The sequence below is a fragment of the Pseudophryne corroboree genome, chromosome 11 (assembly GCF_028390025.1).
Source record: "Pseudophryne corroboree isolate aPseCor3 chromosome 11, aPseCor3.hap2, whole genome shotgun sequence".
In the NCBI taxonomy this organism is placed as follows: Eukaryota; Metazoa; Chordata; class Amphibia; order Anura; family Myobatrachidae; genus Pseudophryne; species Pseudophryne corroboree.
The window spans coordinates 256,596,241-256,617,672 of record NC_086454.1 but is presented as its reverse complement, the minus strand read 5'-3'; the positions used below and the strand labels follow the sequence as shown (position 1 = coordinate 256,617,672).

The 21,432-nt window shown below is 44.2% G+C and overlaps 1 protein-coding gene and 1 pseudogene across 1 annotated transcript in view; one reads left to right on the top strand and one right to left on the bottom strand.

The window, feature by feature from the left end:
* The window catches only part of ZNF423 (zinc finger protein 423), a 416,823-nt gene that overhangs the window by 151,561 nt on the left and 243,830 nt on the right, over positions 1 to 21,432 (top strand). The gene's annotated exons all lie outside the window — the stretch shown is intronic.
* On the bottom strand, positions 18,611 to 18,729 carry LOC134971448 (5S ribosomal RNA; annotated as a pseudogene).

Sequence of the window (21,432 nt, the reverse complement as noted above, 5' to 3'; positions counted from 1 at the left end):
GAGCAGGCATCTAGCACAGAATGACATCTGCAGGAGAATCCTCTGGCACTGAAAACTGGTTTTCTTTATTTTTATTGCATCTACCTTCTCTTTCTCGGCACGACACGAAGGTTGCGGAAGGTAATTAAAGGACCCCCCAGATTCTGGTTTTCAGCGCTGGGTCTTTTGATGTACATCTTGTCAGGCAGATTCCGTTAATGTTCATCATTCTCTTTCTTTCCCCCTCCCTGTTAGGCCTTTGAAGAGAACACACTGGCCTTTACAACCCAAATACAATATGGGCTGGATAATGGGATGCTCCTTACTTGTATGTAGTATTAATAGCTGAGGGGGAAGGTGCATGACTGATAATCCTGAATAGTACTCCTCACACTCCGCTTTTTCACTTCCACCGTTCTAAACAAAGCTTTATACATTCAGGATATTTTAGTAACCTGCTGTAACCAATGGCCAAGGTGTATCCATAGTTATAGCAAACCATGTGACTGTAACAGGTCTTATTACCAGGTCACCCTGCACCCAGGATACTAACTCAAGGCCCTTTTCTGGGGTTCCAGTTGAAAGGTCGACATGCTCTAAAGGTTAACAGGTACAAAAGCTTGACAGGTTCAAACGGTCAGCATGAAAATGGCCGCCACACATATGGTCGACACAGTTTTTTTTAATTATTATTTTCATTCCCGTTCCTCCCCATTGTTTTCAACTTTTTCATAATTTGCCATCCACATGAACCATGATTAGGAATAGTAACCAGTACCGAGCGCAGCGGTTTTGGAGCGAGCCACATTGCCTGAAGATTGGCGAGCGAAGCGGTACACTTATTTGTGGTCACATGGTTTAACATAGAAAATGACCCCCCAAACAAAATAAAATGAGTCAACCATTTCCATGTCGACCTTTTGACTGTGTCAACCTTTTGTACCTGTCGAGCTTTTTACATGTTTATCTAATGACCCGGTCAACCTAATTATAGTTGACCCAATGAGCCTACCCCTCTTTTCTGGCTACATATTGTGTTATCTTGGCAATAATAAGAAATTATGAGAATAATGGGCAGACTGTTTCAGATGCCAAAAGATTGCAACATTTCTGAATGCTGGCTGCGATGTTTGGTATTTTAAACCATTAATTGGATACCAATTTGAATGCAAGATGGGGTGTGGAGGAACAACGAACCATAATGCTTTTGCTATGGCCTTGCTGATTTCTCCCCAGTTTAAGACTCATGAAAAATAGGCCACTCCATTTTCTGACCAAACCATGGCCGTTCTGAGTGAAACACTATGGTATAGATTTACTAAGGAGCAGTTTATCATCTGTGGCATTGACCAATAGTTTTAAAGCTGCAATAGGATTAAATCCTAAACCAGGCTTGTTCAGTATTGACACCTATTGCATTTTTAAACTATAGGACAGCCACCAATGTTTTGCTTTGACTGACAAACTGCACCATCCGTAAATCTATCCCTACTTCTGATTTTGGAAATTGGGACAGTTTGCAGGTATGCTATTTGAAACGGTCACTGGCTCTTGGATAACCATGAAAGCCCATGTGTTCTTGATGTATGAGCAGGACTCTCTTCCTCTTGTGCTTTTCCTTCCCTCACTTATACCATCATCTCCTCACTGCCAACAACGCAACAAACTTTTGGGTCGGCATCATACTGCTGATGTGGGTCTTATAACTGCTGATTCAGCAATGTTATAGGCCTTGTTCTACAATGTTTTGTATAGTACTGTAAGTCGCTTTTTTATTTTGTGTTCATAGTGTACCTGTTTATGTACTGTGTAAGGCACTGCAGACTCCTTTATGTTTCCATATAAAATAAATAAGGATAATAATGACTTTTTAATTGATGGATAATTTTCAAAGTATAATGAACATAAAGATTGTAGTGGTTTTGTGTAAAACATTAATAAACCATATATGCCAAGATGTCCATGCACAAATTTGTTTTCTTTTATACAATGAGATTCTACAGTTACCTTTTATTGGAGTTTTTAGACTGCATATACCGTATTTTTCGGACCATAAGACACACCTGACCATAAGACGCACCTAGTTTTTAGAGTAGGAAAACTGGAAAAAAAATAGCCAGCATACACAGACACACACACACACACACACACACACACACACACACACACACACACACACACACACACACACACCAGAGCCAGCGCGCGCGCACACACACACACACACACATATTGTAGACAGTACCAGTGGTTCCCCGCGTCCAGGCTCTCAGCTAACGCTGCCCGCGGTGCACTCCTGAGGAGGGAGGAGGTGTGGGGGAGCGGGGGGAGTCACATGATGCCGGCTCTGCTGCTGGGCTCTGAGATGCGGCGCGCTCTGCTGATGACGGCGCAGCAGCAGCATCCAGGACCCGCCGGTTCCCTGCGTCCAGGCTCTCAGCTAACGCTGCCTGCAGGGAAACTCCTGAGGAGGGAGGAGGTGTGGGGGAGCGGGGGGAGTCACATGATGCCGGCTCTGCTGTTGGGCTCTGAGATGCGGCGCGCTCTGCTGATGACGGCGCAGCAGCAGCATCCAGGACCCGCCGCTACCCGCAAATTCCATCTGCATTGGCTCTTATTCGCTCCATAAGAAGCACATACTTTTCGCCCCACATTTTTGGGGAGAAAAAGTGCGTCTTATGGTCCGAAAAATACGGTATGTTAAAAAAAAACGTTATTATTATTATTATTATTAGCAGTTTCTTATATAGCGCAGCATATTCCATTGCGCTTTACAATTAGAATTACCGTTCTAGAACAAAACTGGGCAAAGACAGACAGACATAGAGGTAGGAAGGCCCTGCTCACAAGCTTACAATCTATAGGGAAATAGGCATTGATACACCACAAGGATAGATGCTACCTGTTGCATAATGGTCCACCAGATTGATAGGTTCTTAATGGGTTGTATGATATGATCACTCAGCAAGGTTGGAAGACAAAATAGGTGAGGTTATGTGGACTGTACAGAGAGGATGTAATTGGATAGGGTAGCATTGAAGGTTATGTGGGTGGGTCTGTAATTTGGTAGGCTTGTCTGAAGAGATGAGTTTTCAGGGAACGTTTAAAGGTTTGGAGGCTAGAGGAGAGTCTTATTGCGCGTGGGAGGGCAATAAGTTGTGGGAGTTAAGAAAGTGTGTGAGGCGAGGGTAGGCAAGTCTCTCAAGTAGCTTGGAGGGACCTGGTAGCTGAGAAATGGGACGGTAGTTAGAGTGTGTTTGGGTCAGAGTTGTATTTTTTAGAATGGGAGTAATCACTGCATGTTTAAACAGAGAAGGAAAAATACCAGTAGAGCGAGAGAGAGAGATTACAGATTTTAGTTAAGGTTGGGATAAGCACCGGAGACAAAGTTTTACTGACTTGTGAGGTTGTAGGATCAAGAGGAGAAGTAGTGGAGTAGGAGGATGAAAAGAGTGTTGATACTTCATCTTCACTTGTGGGATCAAATGAAGAGAAAGTTCCAGAGGGTTCAGGTAGGGAATTGAGCAGGTCACTGGCTGAGTTAGAGCATACCATTTCATCTCGGATTTGATCAATCTTATCCTTGAAGTAGGAAGCAAGTTTGTGCACTGGTAGTAGCGAGTGGGGGAGGTGAGGGAGGGTAAATAAGTGATTTAAATGTATTAAAAAGTCGCTTGGGGTTGGTGGCATGATGAGAGATTGGAAATATGTTTGTTTGGCAGTGTCCAGGGCCTGACGATAGGAGTGGTAGGTGGTCTTGTATGTGAGAAAGTCACTTGGATTCTGAGATTTACGCCACTGACGTTCTACTTTACGTGACAGTTTTTGTAGGTGTCTTGTTGATTTAGAGTGCCATGGTTGGCATCTGCGCCTACGTGGAGTGTGATGGGTAGCTGGAGCCACTTCATCAAGGGCACTCTCTAGGGTCTGGTGCAGGTGGGATACAGCAGTGTCAGGTGTGGTAAATGTAGAGATTGGTGAGAGGAGTTGTTGCAGAGAAGTGGAAAGTTGTTGAAAATTTATATGGTTGGTATTTCTGCGGGCTAGCGGAGGCTTGCTTGGTTTTAGTGTCATAGAATTTAGAGTAATAGAAGAGATTGTGAAGGTGATCAGGTTGTGATCATAGAGAGGGAAAGGAGTGTTAATTAATTCGGGAACTGAGCAGAGCCTGGCGAACACAAGATCAAGGCAGTGGCCCTCCTGGTGAGGAGAGGAGTCGGACCATTGGGTGAGGCCAATAGAGGAGGTTAGAGAGGAGTTTGGAGGCATGAACAGATTGTGGACTGTCAAGAGCTATATTTGTTTTAGTCACATCCTGATGTTATCCATTTATTCAGTAATGTTTTGATCTTTGTTTTTTTGTCAGCCATTACTTGAAAAAAAGATTCCGATTTGGTCCTGTTTTGGTTGACCTTTATTAAGCAATATTCAATTATATCGCTTTGTATTGTTTTGTCTGCAGACAAAAATTTTTTACTGCAAACTTGTATTTGTTCAGTGGTGTGTCAAAATTGAGCATAACTGAGAAAACATTGTGAATGAAACCATTTCCTATGTTAATCAGGCTCCAGTTTGCAAATAGAGTTCCAGAATAGATGTGGGTAGTTCAGCACCGAAGTAGTATGGTCTATATACTGCACATAAAATATCAGACGCTAGCCACTGAAAGTATTGACACTATTACATATCTTTTTATTAATGTTACAAAGTTTATTTCATGTTGCATCGATTTGTATTTTATGCTTAGTGCTGTGTACAAACACATTTATAACTCCCGTTTGTTACGGGTGTACCAAAGAGAAAGGAAAGAATAAAACATGAACAAGTACTACAGCAAAGCAGTACAATAAGCGTTGGCTATTTCAAAAAAGCAAAAAAGTCAGTTTTGATTCAAACACACTTTGAATAATTTTTAAACCACAAGGAAAATGAAACCTAATGTAGAAGTTGCTTTAGATCTGCTCTTGACACATTTTGAGTTTAGGTGCACCATGCAGCTGAATGCAAGTCACAATTACAAGCTCTGAGACAGCATTAATGAGCCAAAGATGCAGCACAGTTGTTCTGCAGATTGTGTTATCCTGTTACGAGAGTTTTCCAACTGGTGCATTTTTTTTATTTGCAAATTTGACTTAAGTACTGAAAACATAAGAATAGTGCATTTATTTTTATAATAACATGAAACTTATATTACCTTTTGAGGTGGAATTTTTTTGTGTGACCTATGCAGGTGTATGTATGCCATATATAATGCATTTAAATTAATGGGGGGGCGATTCAGTAGTTTGTGGGAGTTTAGCTCCCATCTAAAGCTACACAATTGCTTTGGACGACCAGCCCAGAGGCTGCGCTTATTGTAAATTTCTGCTCACACCCTCCTGAGCTCATGAGCAGAAATCCATGTAGGGATTTGGGACTGGTTGAGAGTGCTGGGGGTACCTTAACTGCAGCACGCCTGCAGCTAATACTGCACATTCACACAATACAGTGCGGCCATCGTGGGGCTGGTCACACACACACACACACACACACACACACACACACACACACACACACACACACACACACACACACACACACACACACACACACACACACACACAAAGAATAGCACCTTTGTGGGTGGGAGCAGTAAACAACTCGGTAGACCCCAATGTGTTCCTTGAATTAGAGGCTGCCCCACTGCTGTAATACTTTGTGAAGGCCTAAACAGGCATCAGGTGAGCTGCATATTGGGAACAGTTGAGACCATGAGAAGCTGCTTGTGAAGTTTGGTGCTCTGTAGTAACGTTTACAGTTGTAGGACAATAATAGTCCATGTGGTACATAGCCATGCTTGGTGGTGTGCACAATGTGTACGATATGTGGGCCCTGTATATTCCTAGCTGTTTGTCAAAACCCCTGCAAAGTATACACTCCCACCTAAACATTTCAGAATTCAGTGATGCCCCATTAAATGTTGATACTTGTACCCAGCATAGGGATACAGTAAAATCAATACTTGCCTACATCAAAACGTTTCAGGTAGATTATGAAAGAAGCACCTACAGTTTGTATGCAGCGTTGAAGGCTTCAGTTACTACTTCGACATAAAATTGACTTGCATCCACTAATTGACTTTACTGTACTTTTTTCTAGCATCTTAAATGACCCCTCTAAAAATCCACTAATACAGCACACACGCCTATACTGCAACACACGTGCCCTCTAGTAGAGCACACATCTACAACTCGGCACACTTCCACATGCCTGGGCAGACAGTTGCTCATCTAACCCTCAGTGTGCTGGAGTGTGGCGGCTATTCTCTTGCAGCATGCATCCCCCCCCCCCCCCCCAACAGTTTTCCCTCCATGGTGGGCGGAGAGTGGTGACATCATCCGTGTTGGACCCAGTTGGCCTGGACTCGGGGAGATTGGTAGGCTCTCCAGGGAGTGAAGGAGATCATCACTATTTCAAGGTGTCTCCCTGACACGGAGAATCGGCAGGTATAAGTAAATAGTATATAGTTCTTCTTACTAACAGCCAGCAGAGTGCGTGGGAAAAATCCCTTTTGTATTTCTTGTCATAAGTAAAGATATGTCTGTAGAAGCAATTTCGGGAAAACGTCCTATTTCTGAGGGGTCATCTGCTATTTTCCACCTACACAGTGCTCGGATTCGTATATAATACATCCTCTCTTTACTAGTGAGTATGGGCAAATGAGCTATGGGGCTTACCTGCAGCATGTTTCATTGAGTTGGGTATGCGAGACCGACGGTTGGGATCCCAATGGTCAGCATACTGACGCCGGGATCCCGAGCGCCATAATGTCGACAGGGGAGCGAGTGCACACCACTTATCGGGTACATACCGTCACTTAACGCTGGTCTTTACCTAGAGATGCAATTAAAATTGCAAAGGATAGTTCTCCTAATAAGAGTAGTCCTGTCCGATAGGACTTCTGGGTTTAGGACATGGGAGTCCTTCTGCTCATGTGCAGAATGACGCATGTCCCCTGGGGGGGGGGGGGGGGTTGCGGGGGTTTAGCGGAGGGATCTAATTGGATCCCCCTCAGAAGGAACGTGAAAAGAAGCCCATAGGCTTCTGTTGGAAAACGTCTTCTAAAGATGACGTTGCCCAGTAGAATCTTAGTACATATAGGATTGCGGGAAAAAACTCTGAAAACAGCATTTTTTTAGTTTTGGCCGTATTTCATGCTTAATACATCCTGCCCATAGTCTCTACAGTACAATGGCAGCTTTGTTTCCTATCCCTCTAGTATTTAAGAGGTTAATTGCAGTTTCCCTTATGTGACAATATTACAATCAAGATACCCGTATCTCTTCCTGCTAAAAGTGTCTGCAAGCGATAATTCCAGAGGGATAGAGTGAGGCTGAGAGATGTATTATAAAATATAAACCACCTTCATAATTCATCACAATATCTGATCATGTCAAGATGCGGAGTTAATTTGAGGATGTGATGCTAAGGTTATATGTACCATCCAGGCTGCGGTCCTTATCTCTTCCCAAATTAGGATGCTTTCATGTTGCTCGCTGGATTTTTTATTTTTTTTATTCCATTTTGCTATATAAATCCAATTTAAAAGTCAAATGCAACACTTACCGCTGATAAAGTTACATCTCTGCATTGTTTTTGTTTTTCCCACTTGCATAGACATCACATTACCTGGTGATTAAAATGTTGAAAGTCATTATTCCTTAGGCCTGGAAAAGCCATAATTGTGCACTGCCTGTATGCAGGAGAGTTCTTCAGGTGCTGTGCATTAGGAGCACAAGTGTTGATGACTCCTAAAATGTGCAACTTGCTTTAATGAGGTGGCTCTCGCTTTGACACTTGTACTGTGCATCCTAATGGCCACTCTTCCCCATCATCTACAAACTAGTAAGTCACAGGCACATCACTGGTAAGGGGCAGGCAGTATAGATGTGTGCATGTACTTACTCACATGCACACTTGTATATGTATATATGCATGTATATGTATGTGTGTATATACATATGTGTGTGTATGTATATGTTTGTATGTATGTATATATATAGAGAGAGAGAGATTTATAAATAGATACTATATTTCTCTAACGTCCTAAGTGGATGCTGGGAACTCCGTAAGGACCATGGGGATTAGCGGCTCCGCAGGAGACTGGGCACAACTACAAAGAAAGCTTTTAGACTACTGGTGTGCACTGGCTCCTCCCACTAAGACCCTCCTCCAGACCTCAGTTAGATTCTTGTGCCCGTTCGAGCTGGATGCACACTAGGGGCTCTCCTGAGCACCTAGAAAGAAAGTATATTTAGTTTTTTTATTTTCAGTGAGATCTGCTGGCAACAGACTCACTGCAGCGAGGGACTAAGGGGAGAAGAAGCGAACCTACCTAACAGATGGTAGTTTGGGCTTCTTAGGCTACTGGACACCATTAGCTCCAGAGGGATCGACCGCAGGACCCGACCGTGGTGTTCGTTCCCGGAGCCGCGCCGCCGTCCCCCTTACAGAGCCAGAAGCACGAAGAAGGTCCGGAAAATCGGCGGCAGAAGACTTCAGTCTTCACCAAGGTAGCGCAGAGCACTGCAGCTGTGCGCCATTGCTTCTCATGTACACCTCATACTTCGGTCACTGATGGGTGCAGGGCGCTGGGGTGGGGCGCCCTGAGGGCAATAGATAACACCTTGGCTGGCAAAATATACATCATATATAGTCCCAGAGGCTATATAGATGTAAAATTACCCCTGCCAGTATCACAGAAAAAGCGGGAGAAAGTCCGCCGAAAAGGGGGCGGGGCTTCTCCCTCAGCACACTGGCGCCATTTTTCCCTCACAGTTCCGCTGGAAGGAAGCTCCCTGGCTCTCCCCTGCAGTCTGAGAAACTACAGAAGGGTAAAAAAGAGAGGGGGGGCACTAAATTTAGGCGCAGTATAGATATATATATATGTAATATATATAAAAAAGCAGCTATAGGGAAAACACTCATTGATAGTGGGATCCCAGTGTTATATAGCGCTCTGGTGTGTGCTGGCATACTCTCTCTCTGTCTCCCCAAAGGGCTTTGTGGGGTCCTGTCCTCTGTCAGAGCATTCCCTGTGTGTTTGCGGTGTGTCGGTACGGCTGTGTCGACATGTTTGATGAGGAGGCTTATGTGGAGGCGGAGCAGATGCCTGTAAATGTGATGTCACCCCCTGCGGGGTCGACACCTGAGTGGATGGTGCTGTGGAAGGAATTACGTGATAGTGTCGACTCCTTACATAAAAGGTTTGACGACATACCTAATGTGGGACAGCCGGCTTCTCAGCCTGTGCCTGCCCAGGCGTCTCAAAAACCATCAGGGGCTCTAAAACGCCCGCTACCTCAGATGGTTGACACAGATGTCGACACGGATACTGACTCCAGTGTCGACGACGAAGAGACTAATGTAACTTCCAGTAGGGCCACACGTTACATGATTGAGGCAATGAAAAATGTGTTGCACATTTCTGATGTTACCCCCGGTACCACAAAAAAGGGTATAATGTTTGGAGAGAAAAAACTACCAGTAGCTTTTCCTCCATCTGAAGAGTTAAATGAAGTGTGTGAAGAAGCGTGGGCTTCCCCTGATAAAAAGATGGTAATTTCTAAGAGGTTACTAATGGCGTACCCTTTCCCGCCAGAGGATAGGTCACGCTGGGAAACATCCCCCTAGGGTGGATAAAGCGCTCACACGCTTGTCAAAGAAGGTGGCACTACCGTCTCCGGATACGGCCGCCCTGAAGGAATCTGCTGATAGAAAGCAGGAGGCTATCCTGAAATCTATATATACACACACAGGTGTGATACTGAGACCGGCTATAGCTTCAGCCTGGATGTGCAGCGCGGCTGCTGCGTGGTCAGATTCCCTGTCAGAAAATATAGATACCCTAGACAGGGACACTATTTTGCTGAACGTAGAGCATATAAAAGACGCACTTTTATACATGAGGGATGCACAGAGGGATATTTGCCGGCTGGCATCCAAAATTAGTGCAATGTCCATTTCTGCCAGGAGAGGGTTATGGACTCGGCAGTGGACAGGTGATGCAGATTCCAAACGACACATGGAAGTTCTGCCTTATAAGGGTGAGGAATTGTTCGGGGATGGTCTCTCGGACCTTGTTTCCACAGCAACAGCTGGGAAGTCTACATTTTTACCCCATGTTCCCTCACAACCTAAGAAAGCACCGTATTATCAGGTACAGTCCTTTCGGCCCAATAGGGGCAAGCGGGTTAAAGGCGCGTCCTTTCTGCCCAGAGGCACACGTAGAGGGAAAAAACTGCAGCATACAGCCAGTTCCCAGGAGCAAAAGTCCTCCCCCGCTTCCTCTAAGTCCACAGCATGACGCTGGGGCTACACAGGCAGAACCAGGTACGGTGGGGGCCCGTCTCAAACATTCCAGCAAGCAGTGGGCTCGCTCACGGGTGGATCCCTGGATCCTTCAAATAGTATCTCAGGGGTACAAACTGGAATTCGAGACGTCTCCCCCCCCGCCGTTTCCTCAAATCTGCCTTGCCAACCACTCCCTCAGGCAGGGAGGCAGTGTTACAGGCAATTCAAAAGCTGTATTCACAACAAGTGATAGTAAAGGTGCCCCTACTTCAACAAGGAAGGGGTTACTATTCCACAATGTTTGTGGTACCGAAACCGGACGGTTCGGTGAGACCCATTTTAAATTTGAAATCCTTGAACACATATATCAAAAAATTCAAGTTCAAGATGGAATCGCTCAGGGCGGTTATTGCGAGCCTGGACGAGGGAGATTACATGGTATCGCTGGATATCAAGGATGCATACCTACATGTCCCCATTTACCATCCTCACCAGGAGTACCTCAGGTTTGTGGTACAAGATTGTCATTACCAATTCCAGACGTTGCCGTTCGGTCTCTCCACGGCTCCGAGGGTCTTTACCAAGGTAATGGCGGAAATGATGATACTCCTTCGAAGGAAGGGAGTTTTAATTATCCCATACTTGGACGATCTCCTGATAAAGGCGAGGTCCAGAGAATAGTTATTGGTAGGGGTAGCACTATCTCGGGAAGTGCTGCAACAGCACGGCTGGATTCTAAACATTCCAAAGTCACAGCTGGTCCCTACGACACGCCTGCTGTTCCTAGGGATGGTTCTGGACACAGAACAGAGAAAGGTGTTTCTCCCGGAGGAGAAGGCCAAGGAGCTGTCATCTCTAGTCAGAGGCCTCCTAAAACCAAAACAGGTGTCGGTGCATCACTGCACGCGGATCCTGGGAAAAATGGTAGCTTCCTACGAAGCGATTCCATTCGGCAGGTTTCATGCAAGAACCTTTCAGTGGGACCTGTTGGACAAGTGGTCCGGATCGCATCTTCAGATGCATCGTCTGATAACCCTGTCTCCAAGGACAAGGGTGTCTCTGCTGTGGTGGCTGCAGAGTGCTCATCTTCAAGAGGGCCGCAGATTCGGCATACAGGACTGGGTCCTGGTGACCACGGATGCCAGCCTTCGAGGCTGGGGAGCAGTCACACAGGGAAGAAACTTCCAGGGACTATGGTCAAGTCAGGAGACTTTCCTGCACATAAATATTCTGGAACTAAGGGCCATTTACAATGCCCTAAGTCAGGCAAAACCCCTGCTTCAAAACCAGCCGGTACTGATCCAGTCAGACAACATCACGGCAGTCGCCCATGTAAATCGACAGGGCGGCACGAGAAGCAGGACGGCGATGGCAGAAGCCACAAGGATTCTCTGATGGGCGGAAAATCACGTGTTAGCACTGTCAGCAGTGTTCATTCCGGGAGTGGACAACTGGGAAGCAGACTTCCTCAGCAGGCACGACCTCCACCCGGGAGAGTGGGGACTTCATCCAGAAGTCTTTCAAATGATTGTAAACCAGTGGGAAAAGCCACAGGTGGACATGATGGCGTCCCGCCTAAACAAAAAGCTAGAAAAATATTGCGCCAGGTCGAGAGACCCGCAGGCGATAGCTGTGGACGCTCTGGTAACACCGTGGGTGTACCGATCGGTTTATGTGTTCCCTCCTCTTCCTCTAATACCAAAGGTACTGAGGATAATAAGGAGAAGAGGAGTAAGAACTATACTCATTGTTCCGGATTGGCCAAGAAGAGCGTGGTATCCGGAACTTCAAGAAATGATGTCAGAGGACCCATGGCCTCTACCGCTCAGACAGGACCTGCTGCAGCAGGGGCCCTGTCTGTTCCAAGACTTACCGCGGCTGCGTTTGACGGCATGGCGGTTGAACACCGGATCCTGAAGGAAAAGGGCATTCCGGAGGAAGTCATTCCTACGCTGATTAAAGCTAGGAAAGAAGTAACCGCGAACCATTATCACCGCATATGGCGAAAATATGTTGCGTGGTGTGAGGCCAGGAAGGCCCCAACGGAAGAATTTCAGCTGGGCCGATTCCTGCACTTCCTACAGTCAGGGGTGACTATGGGCCTTAAATTGGGTTCCATTAAGGTCCAGATCTCGGCTCTATCGATTTTCTTCCAGAGAGAATTGGCTTCACTACCTGAAGTTCAGACTTTTGTTAAGGGAGTGCTGCATATTCAGCCCCCTTTTGTGCCTCCAGTGGCACCTTGGGATCTCAACGTGGTGTTGGATTTCCTAAAGTCACATTGGTTTGAGCCACTGAAAACCGTGGATTTAAAATATCTCACGTGGAAAGTGGTCATGTTGTTGGCCTTGGCTTCGGCCAGGCGTGTTTCAGAATTGGCGGCTTTGTCATGTAAAAGCCCTTATCTGGTTTTCCATATGGATAGGGCAGAATTGAGGACTCGTCCCCAGTTTCTCCCCAAAGTGGTATCAGCTTTTCATCTGAACCAACCTATCGTGGTGCCTGCGGCTACAAATGACTTGGAGGCTTCCAAGTTGTTGGATGTAGTCAGGGCCCTAAAAATTTATGTTTCCAGGACAGCTGGAGTCAGAAAGACTGACTCGCTCTTTATCCTGTATGCGCCCAACAAGTTGGGTGCACCTGCTTCTAAGCAGACTATTGCTCGCTGGATCTGTAGTACGATTCAGCTTACACATTCTGCGGCTGGACTGCCGCATCCTAAATCAGTAAAAGCCCATTCCACGAGGAAAGTGGGCTCTTCTTGGGCGGCTGCCCGAGGGGTCTCGGCTCTTAAACTTTGCCGAGCTGTTACTTGGTCAGGGGCAAACACGTTTGCTAAATTCTACAAATTTGATACCCTGGCTGAGGAGGACCTTGAGTTCTCTCATTCGGTGCTGCAGAGTCATCCGCACTCTCCCGCCCGTTTGGGAGCTTTGGTATAATCCCCATGGTCCTTACGGAGTTCCCAGCATCCACTAGGACGTTAGAGAAACTAAGAATTTACTCACCGGTAATTCTATTTCTCATAGTCCGTAGTGGATGCTGGGCGCCCATCCCAAGTGCGGATTGTCTGCAATACTTGTATATAGTTATTGCTTAACTAAAGGGTTATTGTTGAGCTATCTGTTGAGAGGCTCAGTTGTTATCATGCTGTTAACTGGGTATTGTATCACGAGTTATACGGTGTGATTGGTGTGGCTGGTATGAGTCTTACCCGGGATTCAAAATCCTTCCTAATTGTGTCAGCTCTTCCGGGCACAGTATCCTAACTGAGGTCTGGAGGAGGGTCTTAGTGGGAGGAGCCAGTGCACACCAGTAGTCTAAAAGCTTTCTTTGTAGTTGTGCCCAGTCTCCTGCGGAGCCGCTAATCCCCATGGTCCTTACGGAGTTCCCAGCATCCACTACGGACTATGAGAAATAGAATTACCGGTGAGTAAATTCTTATTTTATATATATATATATATATATATATATATATATATATATATATATATATATATATATATAGATAGCTATGAAAGCTCGGCACTCACGCATAAAGTGAAAGGTGCTGCGGTGCCCTCCTGGAGGCGAAGACCTCTGGCAATAGAATGGTGGTGAAGGCGGCACTCAAGCAGGCGTACACAGCGGTAAAGACTATGGAATAAACTGACATAGTCTTTACCGCTGTGTACGCCTGCTTGAGTGCCGCCTTCACCACCATTCTATATATATATATATATATATATATATATATATATATATATTTTTATTTATTTATTTATTTATTTATTTAGTTATTTATTTGAGAGATTAGAGTAAGTGGTGGTGAGTTTCTATGGAGTGGAAACTATTGGTCAACAGAAAATCCTGAATCAGTGGGATGGATTCAATCCAGTGCAAGGATAATCTTTGCACAGGGGAACCTGGTCATACACTTGTCACCAAGGATATGTGGCAGGTGCCTTTGCACCCAAAGTATTCCCTCACTCTGAGAGAGTGCCTGCTCCCTGGACATCACACAAGCAGTAGAGGGTGTGGTGAGCAGCAAAGTTGTGTGGTGCTGCCTCTCCTTCTGGTAATCATTTTATTGGTTTATTGGTGTTGGAGATTTTGCTCCAATCAGAATGCCTCTCTTGCTGTTGTCAGTCAGCTTAGTTTGAGCTGCAGCATTTGTCTATCTAAGGGGGACATTTACTAAGCAGTGATAAGAGCGGAGAAGTGAGCCAGTGGAGAAGTTGCCCATGGCAACCAATCGTCACTGAAGTAACATCTATAATTTGCATACTATAAAATGATACAGAGCTGCTGATGGGGCAACTTCTCCACTGGCTCACTTCTCCGCTCTTATCACTGCTTAGTAAATGTCCCCCTAAAATTTTGATATGACCTTTTGGGTTCCCTAAATGGGACATATAGCGCCACCTAGAATAATTGAATCCCCCGCGCCCCCCCAAATGTCTACAGCCAGAGGACGATGGGACTAATATTTTCTTTGTTTCAAAGTGACCTACTACAAATAATTTCCGCATATTGAGTTGAGACAACCAGTTTATTTCTCCCATGATACTTTCCCATATTTATGTACTTGAGTCGTACATGATTGTGTTAAAATGTATTTTTGTTACTGGAAAATAGTTAATTTATATTCAGTGCTTCTATCCAGTACTTGTGGATCACATGTTCTAACTGCTATGATCCTTATGGCCATCTCAAGTTCAAATGAATCACTCTATCATTGGCCTAAGAATGCCTCACGTCTTTACCAAACACAGGCTGATCCTACACTTGGCCTGAGCAATAGGAATCCTGTCCAGTTTGGCTTCACATGACTGGACAGTCTGGCGTTTGACTCACTGGATCAGTGTACTCCTCAATCTCAGTAGGATCATTATTGGGCGTAGAATCTATTTGGAGCCACAGTTCCAGTGATATTGCAGCATTTGTTTGACAGCAATTCACAAATTCTTTTTGATGACACAGGCCATCCGCTTTCCGACAGTTTATTCCAGATTACAGCCATCTTTCTATAGATAGGTCATTACGATCAGGTAACGATAGGTCATTACGGTCAGTTCCATATTTTTATTTTTTTCATGATGGGAACCTCGTTTCAGGTGGCAGAGACTGTGTTCCCACATTGGCTCCTGGACCCTAACTTTATCTCAGGGCCGTGCCACTGAATGCTCCTCAATAAGTATTTGCAGGTATTGGACATGACATATCGTGGTAATTCAATTCCATGTGATATTGGAGACTCCTTTGATTTGCCATTGTGGTGGCATGTGTACGCTGATAACGGCACCCATCATTACTCCTACATCACAACCGCATACATCTTACCTCACATCTTCTTAAGTTTATGTAGGAAAATGCATGATGTTAAGTAGTTGTATGTATGGGGGATGTGTGGTACACTTATCACCCATACTTCACGTGAAGCTGTGTGTATTGGCATTGTGTAGGATTTAATCCCCCATTCTAGTATGACAGCATGAAAGTACAGCCAGGAGGGGTAGAGGATTTATTCTTCCTCTCTTCCATTTGCTAATTTGTAATGTCAGTCAGTGGGCAACAGCAGGTGTGTATGTGTCATGGTGCTGCAGTACAAACAAGGACACAACACCTTCGTTGAGTCAGTGTTACAATTGACCTTTAGGGTGGTATCCTATTAGCCGCAGTAAATTACCGCTGCTAAAAGTATCGTCTGGGGCTATCCTATTAGCACCGATAAGCCGCTCAATGTTTTACCTCGGATAATAGGATACTGCCCTTAATTGCCTTTTTATGGCGATATTTTTTTACTCTGATAGGCTAAGACAATTTTCACTATAGATAGAGCTTTTTGCAATTCTTTGCTTAAAATGTAAAAAATGCCAACATGTATGAGTGAATGATGTGTTCACTTGTCTTCGTGTTGAGAATACTGCCCAATGACATACTTGGCTCCTGAATTTAAAAAAAGTTCTCCCTGATTCCTGAGGAAGCAGTGAACCCTCCAGCATCCCGTCCCCTTCCTTAGTGAATGGGGTGAGGGCTCGCTGGTGTGATTTTGCTACAAATTGTATCACCACTTCCCCCCCCTGCACTTGTCACTTGCTCCCAAAATTTATCAATTACAGTATGTCCAATGGGTTTAGCATATGTTCTGCTTGCTACAATTAACAAAGTGAAATTAATTTTTATTATTTTGTAGCAGTATTTCCCTGAATATTATATTACCGGCAGTGTCCTGAAACCCGAGGCAGGAAACATTAAGCATTTCCTATATTGTTGATAACTCGGAAATCTCATCAAAGCTGCCATAATATTTAGGTGCTGAAGAAAAGGATATCCTTAGTCCTCTGTCCTTTTTGTAACGCATTGTATAAGTGTCCACTTCCTAGTCAGCCATTTCCTATTTAGTTTCTACATAATCTTACCCCTGTATGTTTAATAAATTACTCGCATGAACCGGTTATAATAAGAAAAATGTCTTTTACCTGTAGTGTGTAATTGTTTCATTTCATATGATGTGCACAAACAAAATAATCTGTGTAATTCCCTAGTTACTCATTTGGAAAGTTACCAGTCAGTCTATAGTACTCTGGGCTGGAATCCAAATGTGTTGAGTTTAGTATTTTGTACGTTCTTTTTATACCACTTAATTTATGATACAGTGTAACTAAACTTATCCTGTAAATTAATGCTAGTCTATTGAAATACAGTGTGGAGGCATTTAAGTATCTTCACTGTCAACTTTGTACCTAATTATCAAACATCTTGTCTCCCAGTCTCTGTTTTTGCTGGGTCATTCCATTTATTTATCTCAAAAATGTGCTGCATATGTATTTTTTCTTCTTCTTTCGTTTGGTGTTTATTATTTAGATGTGTGATTTGGGTGCAGGAGCTTCACAGTCCCTTTTATTTATTAACATTTACTAGAATATTCTTCTGTACTTGACTAATGGGAGCAAAACAGTAATAAAACAAGACTGGTTAATAGCATCCAGACAAAGAGGCAAGGGGTCCCGGCCGTAGCCGCTACCCCCTGTGATTAGCCTTAGCTGACCCCCCCCCCCCACACACACACACACACACACACACACACACACTATCTTAGCCCTAGCGGCCACCCCTGGCAGGGTAGGGGGCAGGGGCGTGCTAAATGAATTAACCTGTACTCTATCGGCATTCTAAAAGTCGGGATGCCGCGGTAGGTGATTTTAACCGCCGTCATCCCGACCGTTTCCATTTCATATTACACCTTGTAAAATATGAAGGCTCTCTAGAAGCTCACCAGACAACAAGAACTGCCACTGCTTGTTTGCACCAGAGGTCTTTAGCCCCTCCTATTGTGTGGGTCTAATATAAACATATTTTGTAGATGGTCTATCTTCAATTGGACTACACCTCTCTACAAGTCTGTAATTCGTGTGACGCCACATTGCATGTTCACCAAGTTTATAATCATTTCCAGGGTTACATTTAGTCGAATCGTGATACTAACTTGGCAGATCTTGGAGAACTATAAATCCCACAATGTCCGTTTTACAGAACTTGATTATAATCCACTTTTTAGAATTTTAAATGCTCCTTTACGATAAATCTAAACTAATAAAGCCCAGTGAATAAGAACAGATGTTAAGAATCTTAACATGCCAAAGATAAAACTATCTTGTCAATTCAGTGCAAAAAAACAGGTACGTTTCCAGGCACCAAAATAAAAGAGGAGAAGGACTCTGTGTTGGGGCACTCTTTATCACAAATTCGACACTAAAACTTAACTTTTAATGAACATAGTAAATTATAGTGACTCAAATATGAACAAAAAACATAAATATGAATATTAGTGCATGTTAATGATGCTACTATTATAAGAATATATAAGTGGAACGCCTTGGTGAAAATAATTTGTTGTTAATGCGTCAAACTGGGAGAAACCTGTCTATAATATGAAACAGGTTGTATTTTTAATCCCAGCGGGATAATGACTCTGTTTAGCTTCTCCGTATTGTAAATGCTCCAAGGAGGGAGAGATATCATATAGCAGGTAAAAATGTTGCCTATATAGGTCCTTAAGCACCTGCTGCTCTATGTTTGGGCAGTGGTGTTACCAAAAGGCATTTACTTCAATAATTGTTGTATAATTAGACTTTTTGCGACAGGCAAAAAACTGAAAATACGAGATTGCTGGTTTAATATAAGTATGTATTTAAAGATGAAAATGTAGCATATTCAGCAGTCGCAGAGTGAGATATTTAAATTCAAAGCGGATAGAAAGAAGAAATGGATAGAATCAAAGGAGAAGGGGTGTCTTACTTCTGCTGTTCAGCTGGGTTGTTTACTGCACCTGGTGTTCACTGTTGGTCCCCCATACAATTACTGACCAGGCCTGCCACAGTTTAGCTTCCAAGATCGGACGAGATCAGGCGTATCCTGTGGAGTATGGCCGTAATCTGCTGAATGAGAGAGTATGACTACCAAAGTGCTTCTGCTGTCCAGATTAGTGGATAAGAGAGCATTGAAAATATACAGAGTATAGTTATCTATGTAAATAGACGAGATGTAAGCTGTGTCTTGAACACATATGTATGGTAATGTTTGGCTGGTATTGTCGCTAGAAAAAACTTCAATCTCTATGGTGTAAACAGAGTTTGTAACCCATGCTATTATGTTTCCAATAATGAGTCAGCCATACAGGCACAAATGTTGTAAAACTGGGAGTGTTCCTGTAAAGTAAGAGCAAAGGGCATACACACATTGTGATATCCCTCCAATAACACAGATGGGTATATTTACTAAAGCTTCTTTGCCCATAGCACCCAGATTCTGTTCATTTTCTAGAATGTAATAGTGAAATGATAGCTAGATTCTGATTTGTTGCTAACGGCAACGCCACTGCCTGCCTGTATTAGAAGCTTTAGTAAATCTTCCCTCTATTGATATTCGGCAGGGTGGTGGTGGTGGGGGGGGCGCGGGGATTCATTCCTTATGGCCACCTGGCGGAGCTATTCCATTGTTCTGCCAATTGGGCCTGAGTGCGGCACCCGTTTGAGGTGGCGAGCAGAAATGTACGATAAGTCGGGCTTTTGGCCATTGTAGCGGATAGGTTTTCAGGTGACTGCTAGAGACTGCTTAGTTTCAAAGTAAGTAAGCTTTTATTCTAGCTCAGTAATGGCAGAGCAGGTGCTGGTCATCCTTCTTACACAGGATGACCAGCAAAACAGGAACAAAAAAACAGTTTACAAAAACAGCATTTGCAGGTGTGTAGCGTTCAAAGTAAGTGGGTATTTCAGTATCTGTAGTATCCAGCACCCTAGTGCTAAGAGTGCACCCCCTCCTGTTGTCTCCCCCCAGCGGCTGCTCACCCAAGCAGGTTTGCTGATCTCCTCTTCATTGAGGAAAGGGGGCGCGTTGCAGCAAGCATCGCATTTTGCTTTGAATGCATCCCGCTACTCTCTGCATGCATATGAGTGTATACAAACACCGTATGCATGGAGAAAATCACAAAGGACAGCTCTTGCGGTAAGAGCTGTCCTTTCCGATGACAGGACTTCCACGTTTAGGACCCAGAGTCTTATCTGCGTATGCTTCAAGTGACGTGCGCGCCGCAGGGGGTGCTGGGAGGGATCCGGTTGGATTTCTCTCAGTGGGTAGGTGCGATAGAAGCCCATAGGCTGCTATTGGACAAAACCGCATCCAAGCTTGGCTTGGTGCATATGCGGTATGCTGTCAAACCTCCGGAAACTGCATTTTCAGTGGTTTGGCTGCAGATTTCTGTTTGCTGCATATCGCCCAATGTGCGGGTTTTCCTTGTTCCACATAAGGTTAACTCTTTCATCAAATGTGGAAGAGATCCACTCTGCAACAGGTTGCCAACTGAATTTTCAGCAGCGTGCGCAGTTCTTATGGCGAGTTTAGCTGCTTTATGTGGCTTTACCTAGTGCATTTTGGTGCGATAAGTAATGGGTGCCAAAAACAATTGAGTAGCTCTGTTGGGCGCCCACAGGCGTACAAAATCAATTGAATTTCCCCCACAGCCGAGTAGAGGAGTGGACACCTAATTCAGGTGTCTCATTTGTAATTCATTACATAGCTTTGGATTGATAGTTAGTAATATCGGAGATCAGGGATCATATTTGCCTACTCTCCCAGAAGCTGCGGGCGAAGCCTGATTTCTCAGGTAGTCCCCAGGCACTCCTGGAAGAGTGGGCACCCCTCCGGTATCCCGCCCACTTCCTTGTAAAGTGGACAGAATGAGGAGAATAATATGTGAATCCAAGGAGGGGGCGGGGCATAATGACTCTCTCCTATGGCAATAGTGCCATTTTGGCACTGCTCCCTATGCAAATATGCGCAAATCGCAGCATTTCCCCATAAGGAGTCGTAGCTTAATGATGCAATTAGTCCAGCCCTGCCCACACCACCTCCCACCTGCTTTTCCAGGAGGAGTCTGGAGAGGAAACCATCAAAGTAGGCAAGTATGTCGGTGATATATGTACTAAACTGCGGTTTTAGCACAGGACTTCAAGCAGCAATTTGTTTTCAGGTAATAGGCGCCATTTATTGCTTTTTAAGAACATTTGCCACTTTACCGTAAATCCCGCAGCAAATCCGCAGAAAAACTGGAACAATTAGATGTTTTATAAGAGCCACCTACATTTATTACCCTCTATATTTGCAATATAATTAATACATGTTCGTGTTAAATAGAGTTGTCCTCATTTTCAAGTTTTTTAACTGTATTTTTCTAAGTGTTTCACTTAAAAAAGAACTCCTCTTTGGCCAAGGAAAGAAAACCAGTATAAAATGTGCTTGGGTATAGTTCGGCAGCAAGCGTTAGATCTATGTGTTTACAGTTAGCCAAGTATGTTCCATTTAGAAGCTTAATGAACCATTACACATATGAGTATTGAGCCTGTCTGCTAAGAACATGCCCTTCTATGTGTATTTGCCTTTCTAGATCTGAGTGATGTCTGTCATATTGCTCCATATTGCTTTCATGCAGAGGAATCCCCAAAGTCTCCTGAGATCGTATTTAAAAGACTAGGATGCCAAAATGTCACCCTCTTATTCCTCACGACAGAAGCTTTGTTCAGAAACAGCTACTGAACACAGCGTGTGTCCGCCATGGGGCTATCACGTTTATGGTTTGTGTGT